The sequence below is a fragment of the Symsagittifera roscoffensis genome, chromosome 6 (assembly GCF_963678635.1).
Source record: "Symsagittifera roscoffensis chromosome 6, txSymRosc1.1, whole genome shotgun sequence".
In the NCBI taxonomy this organism is placed as follows: Eukaryota; Metazoa; Xenacoelomorpha; order Acoela; family Convolutidae; genus Symsagittifera; species Symsagittifera roscoffensis.
Window position 1 is genome coordinate 53006647 of NC_087067.1, and position 8539 is coordinate 53015185.

Below are 8539 nucleotides of genomic sequence, written 5' to 3' on the forward strand. Positions count from 1 at the left end.
AAAACCCAGAGGAGCGGGAGATCGAGGGGCTATGGTAGAACCTCCGAAACATAGGACAGTTTGGCAAACAACCGGATAGCCACTCCCACCCAGCTGAGGATGACCGCTAAGTTTGTGCACCAGCGAATGATGGAACTCCCGGACTCAGCATATGCAGACCACAAATTGACCCAGGATACTCGATATGGAGAAGAGTTTGGCGCCTTCAAGATAGCAAAGGTGACGACAGTCTACGACCGACAGAACTCTGGTGCCGCAAGAACAATTATCCTTGCGAGTTCGGACTTTATGGGAATTCGAATAAATTGTTTTGGCCTGAGACCCCTGCATGTCCGTTTTGGCGGGGTTAGACCTGAAACAAATAGTGACTTTCGTGGCAGCATTTAAGTCTAAAACCCAGTGTGGACAGATGTTACTCCTATTTGCTGGCATGAACGATCGTCTAAATGCTTCAAAATGCTTCATGGGACTTCCTGAAGTACTCAGGCATGAACTGCTTCCTCCAAAGAAAATCTGAGAGGCAACCCACACAAAATTTGCCTTCATGTTTGAAAAACAGGAACTGGTCTAATCCTCATTTGCTTCAAAAACCCAGAGCAGGCAGCTTTTTAAAACAGAGAATCTCCCTGGCAATACAGATTGCGAACGCCGCTTGCGTACTCGGAACAATAAATGACAAAATAACTTTCGACGAAATTTTTTTATTTGTAACACTTGTATATTATATTTTCTCGTGTCGAGTTGCGTGTTCTTTTTGAAGAAACGTAACCCGTATCAATTTTAATTGAAAAGGATTTAAACACTTGTCATCTTCTTTTATCAATATCACTTCCATATCTAGAAAATTCCAAGGATTTTGACTGGAATACGTGATGAAGGGACTCATGACTGTAACCTCGGTTACTATGATACTTTTGACCTTCTGATTACCTTGTTTTAAAGAAAAAAAGATTAAAAAATTAAAAAAAAATAAAAAAACTTTGGTTTGATTCAGCAAAATGTGAAGTAGCTCCAGAGAACGAAATCCAAAAAAATTGGACGGAGCCCATTTTTGAAAAAAGAAGTTACTCAAATGATTTTGAAACTTGAAACTACAATGTATTATCTACTTTTTATCATCATAATTTCAATATCTAGAATTTTCGGAGGATTTAGACTAGATAATGTGATGAAGAGACTCTGACTGTAAGCTCGGTTACTAGGATACGTTCGACTTTTTGATAAAATCATCGAAACGATGAAAAGACACATTAAGGAGAAGCATCATGCGTTTCTCTGCAGTTACACAGATATCATGATTACCTTTGCGATAAGCAAGGCGGTTACAACCGGGTCCTATACTTTTTTTCATAAAAAACTTTGCTCTCTGGATGACAGAAATTTTAGTCACCTTTTGAGCAGGTTTATTGTGGATTGTAATTTTACTACCTCCTTTTTCATTATATATATTTTTTGTTTTCTCTTTCTTTCAATTGTTGTGAGCTCGCAGAGGACACCCAAGGAGACAGGCTTGAGCGATGATCAGTTTTGAAACGAATACAGTTTTTTAGACGGGATCAAAGCCATAAATGCAATTCATCTAGAAGGGTATTCGGATTTTACCCGCATTTACCGAGAAACGGGTACGTTAGGATTTGGTCGACAAGGGTATCGTCGTCAGTTAGAGCGTAACTAAGGCACACATTTGTTTTGGTGTCTGAAAAGACTAGGCAGCCTGGAAGAACCACATGGATGGAATAATTATCCGAATTATTGTTGACTGATAATGAATTAACACTGATCATGATTCAAGGAAACTCCAATTTGATTCTCTAAGTGATGGACTTAAGACGCCCGCTGTCGCGGTGAAATTCAAATTTGAACCATCTCACCGCGACAGCGGGCGTCTAAAAATGTATCTATTAGAGAATCAAGCTGAGGTTTCCCTGAATAATGAACAGTCTTGTTACGAAAGAAAGTTCGCCAGTTCATGCGACTCGAGGCTTCTTTTCAAGTATTTTAAATCCTTTAGAAGTTCGTCTCCCCTACGAATCCAAACTAAGTCCTCTAAAATCCAATGGCGTGATAAAGTTGCTTCAACTCTATCAGAACAGTGTGAGCTTTTTAATACTGTTTCCCAAGCGTCTTCACCGCAAAGTCTACTTTGCCAAAAACAACCGAGTTAGGGAACAAATGGTTACTGAATACGACATGTCACCTGCAAAATTACACAGATTGTTGCCAAGTTGGTTATGACTAAACCAAGTGATCAGACGATTTGACACCGGTGCTCTTCAAGAAAGCTTCACACGCTCTTGGCATTTCAACAGGAAAACTTTTCTCAAAATAAATCAGACAAGAGTTTAACCGGATGAATGGAAAAATTGACAAAATTACCCCGTTGTTCTAAAAAAGTCTCGAAAGCGGACGTAAGAAAGTATAGACCGACAGCCCTCCTCGACATCCTATTAAACGTTTATGATAAAAAAATTGATGGTAAAACTTTAGGAGCATGTCAGAAGTAGGATTCCTCGGTGTCAGTTTGGTTTCCAGAAATGACGCTCCCCTATTATCCAACTTTTCTGCTATCTCGACGCCATTTATAAGGGAGTACAAAATCCAAACGTCTTGTCGAAGCTGTCTATTTAGATTTTGCCAAGGTTTTTGACAAACTGGACCACAGTATATTGATACAAAAAACTCAAAAAAATGGTGTCGTTGACCGCCTACTCAAAATCATCACCAGTTATCTTATGAATAGAAAACAGTTTGTATAAATTCGTTCAAATTGAAGTTTCTCTAGGATACAAGTGATGTTCCGCAAGGTTCACTAATATGTCAGCTTTTGTTCCTGATTTATGTACTTGACATGCTTGATGGTTTGAATTCCGTTGTGTATATATATTCGCTGATGACACAAAGCTTCTCAACTTTAGACATGATCGATCCTCATTATTTCATCAATCAGATCTTGAGGTTTTCGAGAAGTGGAGTAGTGAGAACAGAACGTTCTTCAATATCGATAATTGTCACTGTATATCGTTTCACAGAAATGCTGAAAAGCCTGATCTCAAACTAACCGGCACAGAGTTATTAATGGTCATATCAGAAAAAGATCTTGTTATATTGATATTTGGAAACCTGAAGTGTTCCAAACATATCGATTTTGTGTGTAGAAAAGCAAACAAGGTATTATCTATGATAAAAAACTCAGCGAAAAATTTCCAAGTAAGAGAAATTAAACCTCTTCAAGTCTATGGTTATACCATATAACATATGGGAGCAACGTTTGGTATCCAAGCAGAACCAATCAACGAATACTCGAGCAGATGCAACGCAGAGCCACCGAGTGAATTTTGAATTTCCCGGCAATTTCATACCAAGACTGTCTTCACCCTCTGAAGATTTTGCTTTATCTATGCACCTACAGGTCAAGTTTTTGACGTTTTAACACTCAGTAAAAGTTTAGATGGGAATTACGATGTTCCTTGGGAAGCTTACCTTACACCCTACCATCAGTCATTGTATCCAACCAGCACCTCGATTCGCAGACTGTTCCATTTGCCGAATGTCCACTCTACGTTTTATATGGGGATTTCTGGCTGAGAACTGCTCGACTGTGCATTATTATTCACAGCCACGTTTACGCTCTGGAGGTCACCCTTGAAAGGACAACTCTTACGCTTTTTTTGGAGTTTTTTTGTATAGTTTTTACGATGTTAAGAGACTATGTACGTGGACTTAAGCGTGTTAAAACAGTAATACTTTCAAGTTGAAAGGTCTTTTCATCCTTTGTCTCGTTTTAGTCTGAAAACCGGAAATGCACATAAGACTTTTGTAAAAAGTTTTCGGAATTTTTGGATACCTCATTTGACCACCGTACAAGTATTGTATGGATTAGTAAAATTTTGGTAGGAAAAAAAATCCTCGACCATTTTACCGTACCATCTTTTTTAGGGTTGGTGGTCGGAAAAAAATATTTAAATAGCTATGGAACAATAATTACATTGCGAAGCTAGTGTATTAGCCCGAACCTTTTTTTACCAATCTAAGTCGCAAATATTGGTGCGGCACTTTTATGGTGCTGCACCCCAATAATAATTGAGCACCTTTACAGCTTTTTGATAGCATGTGCTTCGACCATTGAATTGTAAAAAATTACCACATTTGATGCATTTTTAAAACATCAAATGAACCGAAAAAAGCTTTTTGTTTCAAACAACATCACAAAAAGGAAGTCGGTAACAGAAAAATTCTACCTCCATATGTCTCGCAAGTTCTACAGAATATACCTTTATTCTTTGCAGTTTGTTACATCCAAATTTAGGTGGATGCCTTCAGTTTGTTGTATTCCACGTTATTCATAGAAAAATTGAGTCTATCTGTGTTGTTTGGTGCTGAATTGCATTGGCAATTTGTTAGCATAGGTAGCTGCTTTCTTCTTGACTAGTGTTTGTTGGTTGTTAAGCTTGAGTGACTGAGGAGATAGTGCGTGAGACTCCAAATCTCTTGATTGTAGCAGGTCACAGATTCGAATCCTAAAAGTAGCCGAGTTATTGCTAATTTGAAGTTTATTTCTTTTTTCTTTTTTAAATTGATAGAGCTGATCTCTGGTCCTGTTCTCGCAAGTGCTTGGAAGCGCAGCTTCGCCTCTGTGTCAAGTACTAGAATAAAGATTTAAAAGTTTTTTGGTGGACTAACCGTTGAAAAAACTTAATCTTTGTTCTGGATGTTTCTTAATACGATAAGTAAGACAAAAGCAATACTCTAGACATTCAATACCAGAAGCATTCTCGAAACTAATAGGCAAATGACAATTTCAAATGCAATAGCCACTAATAACTATGACATAATGTGCAACAGCGAAACATGGCTAGTCCAAGAAGTACCAGACGAGGCTCTATTTTTACCCGATGACTACGAGTCTCACATTACGGAAAAGCTTGATTGAATGGGTCATCGATTAATAAAAATCTGGATGTTTTCTGGACTCAGAAACTAACACTCGTGGAAAACTCATGAAACGATACTGAATTTGAAACTACATATTCGATCCCTGGGAAGATATTTTCCGACCATCACACCCACAGAACAGTGTTTGCTTTCAAAATCTTAAACTCAATTAAACCTACATAGGAAAAACACGATTTCAACAAAGCTGAATCGAACGCTTTCATTGAATGCATATCCGCGCGGCCTTTCAATCCGTACTGTTATAGCAATGTGAACGGGTTGGTGAAACAATAGTACTCATGGCTTCGAAAGCTAGTCGACCAAACTATACCCTCAGTAACGACTCGCCGATCCAAACTGCCACCCTGGATCTGTCCATCAACCTCCCACTTGATGAAACAATTTAGAACGATGCTTAGAAAAATTGAAAAAACTCAAAAACTGACGCTTTTAACTAGAAAACAGGAGAGAAGCATGAAATCTTAAACGACCAAACTAAAAACGAAGAGAAAACGTTTGCTAGCTGAAGAAAATCTTCTATAAGGAAATACCTAAGTCGTTACATAAGAATAAGCAGTTTCCAGACAATGTGTACTTAAAGGACAACTAGAACAATAACGAAACAGCACGTAACGACTAGCAGAACTGTGAAATCTTCAATGTGTTCTTCTCCATTGTATTTTCACAAGAAGATGAAAGTACTCCCCAAAACTACAAAAACTCAGACCTTGACTTCATGGAAGGGACGGAAGAAGAGATAAATTAGAATCTAACAAAACTGGGCGTGAAAAAAACCTGTGGACACGACAGCAGAGGCAACATTTTTCTTACGAACTTAACGCAATTAGAAAAGTCCTTGAAGCTCGTATTTCGAACCTCTCTAAGCAAAGGAACTTTCCCTTTGGTCTGGAAAACCAGCCAAGCCACACCAATCGATAAATAACAGGGCAAAGCCGACATCTCACAGTACCGACCGATAAACTTGCTACCAAACGTCTCGAAAGTGTTCGAGAGAGTCTTGTTCAAGAAACTGTACCATTATAGAACCATACCACCACCGATCTCAATACGGGTTCATGCGAAAGAAGTCTCCTGTCCTTCAGCTGCTTCAATTTCTTGACAACGTCTGCAAATAACCAGACAATGAGAAAGCTGTTCAAATACTGTAAGGCCTTCGACAATGTTTGATACCGTGAGCTGGACAAAAAAAGGAAAAGTTTCGGTGTAGGTGGGAAACTGTAAAAAAATTTCCTACACAGTTACCTCACAGACTGTGAGTGGCTCACCGAGAGGTTCCATCCTTGGACCTCTTCTTTTTCTCGGGTACTTAAACGATTTGTCAGATGCCATAAACGAAGGAGAAGCTTATGGATCGCGGACGAATTTGAAACTGTTATAAATTCACTCCATAACGCTGAGCGAATACTCTCAGACATCAGAACTTGGAGCAGCAAAAATAAAATGCAAATGCGTTTGAGCAAAACAAATGTTCTTTTACATAAAGCAAACGACGGAGACTGAAGATAACAACAGGCAGATAAAAAAGGGTAAGTGTTCAAAAAGAACCTGGGTGTCATGATGTCCAGCATCCTATCAACTGTGCCAATCGGCCAGATTGGCACAGCGCAACCTTCCGGCGGGACAGAAAAAGACAACTAAAGGCCTTAGTAACAAAAAAGTGCTGCGAAGGAGGGTCGAAATGTTCCGGAAGTTTAAATTTTTAAAATTTTGATTGACGGGCAAGTATTTCTCAGAAATACAAAAAGACGGCCATTTTGACGAAAAAGAACGAAAAAAAAAACAGAACAAAGACAAATATAGTGAAAAACAGTCGCACGAGAAAACGAGAAAAACGAAGCCTGTTATTGTGACAATCACACACGATAAGACCAATAGCAGAGAGAAACAGTGAGAAAAGAGGCTTCAGTGGGGAAGGAATATTCCGCGGAACCCTCCCGTGCCACAAATTGGGAGAGATAACAGCGTTATCTCGGGAAGAACACGGGAGCGGAGGCTTGGCCCCCCCAGAGACTGTTGTATGTGAAGGGACTACAACAGTCTCTGGGGGTACTTTGTAGCTACTTGGATGTCGTAAAACCTTGAATTAACACCGGTATTATTTGATATTTTAGAATATGAGTAGCTAGAAAGAGGAAAGGGTCATTCCATCTCCAATGGATTTAATATAGAACTGTCACACAAAAACATTATAAAATAGGGTATTCGAGCCGTGTTTTCAATAGCAATCACGTAGTCTGAGGATCCGAGACTCAGCTATGTGGTTGTGTTCGCATGTAAACGAAAGCTGATCAAAAGTCGTTTGACTGATGGCCTAAACTTTTTACTTAGCCCTAAACAGACCAGAAAATCAACTGGCAAGGTCGAGACGGTGAAAAACGAGTAGAATTAAGGTAACTGACGCGTGCCAGTCGTTAATAGGTTTTTTTTCTACGCTCCGTCGCTGTGCAGTATTTGGGCGAATGTTACAAATGAGCGAGAACGGCAGTAGGCAAATTCTCAAGGGTTGGAGATCTCTGTACTTCTCGATGAAAACACATCCAAAAAGCAACCCGGGAAACAAAACTCAATGCTTATCTAGGATACTTTGTCCCTGTACTAATGGAACTATGGAAACTATGGAACTATGGAAACTTATTAAATAGTTTCATATAACGTAATGCCTGAGACGAGGAATAGATTGGCATCCAAACAGAGTGATTGCTGTACTGTTTGTACCAAACCAAATGGAGAAAACTGGATTCTGTGTGAGAGCTGCCAAAGATGGACTCACGGTGGGTGTGCTGGATACTCGAACGACGAGTACAAATTCTTGGCGAGGGCCAAAATTGTGATGTTTTTCTGTGACACATGCCTTCCATCAGCACAATGCAACTTACTGAAAAACAACATCTCCGCAGAGGTCACCAAGGAAATTGCAGACTTGAAGGCCACAGTGGAGAGTGTTAAGTCTGCTGTGACGGCACTGACACCAACTGCCATAGAACCCGAAGCTAAGTATTCTTCAATTGTGAAAAATATTGCTGAATATTCACTAGAGTTAAGGTTCCGCGGTTTGCCTGAAATAAGCGATGCCCCTAAAAACCAAACCGAAAAGAAGTTTTTGAACACGATGAAAAACAGTTATTTGATGTTGTACATTATCTGGGTGTGGGAAAAGAAGATATATCCGGTTTCCGTAGGCTTGGCAAATACAATTCACAAAATCCTCGAGCAAGGCAAATTCTTGTTAAGTTCTTAAATACTTATACGGTTGATAAAATATTAGTTTTCGAACCAACATACAACGATAAGGCCTATCGAGTTTTTGTTTCAAAATCTTTAAACAAAGAAGAAAAAATGAAAGAGCGAACACTTCTGAAAAAAAGAAGAGAGTTATTAGATACAAACCAACATGATCCACACTACATTCATATCAAAAATGGAATTTTGTATTTAAATAACCAAGCAGTAGTAATTGATGAGTGACTAGAAAATTCAACTGGTGAACTAAGCATGTTGTGTTATAACATTAGAAGTTTATATAAATCGGATCGAAGGATAATTTTTTCGAATTTTCTGCTAGTAAATGCTGTTGATATTGTATGTA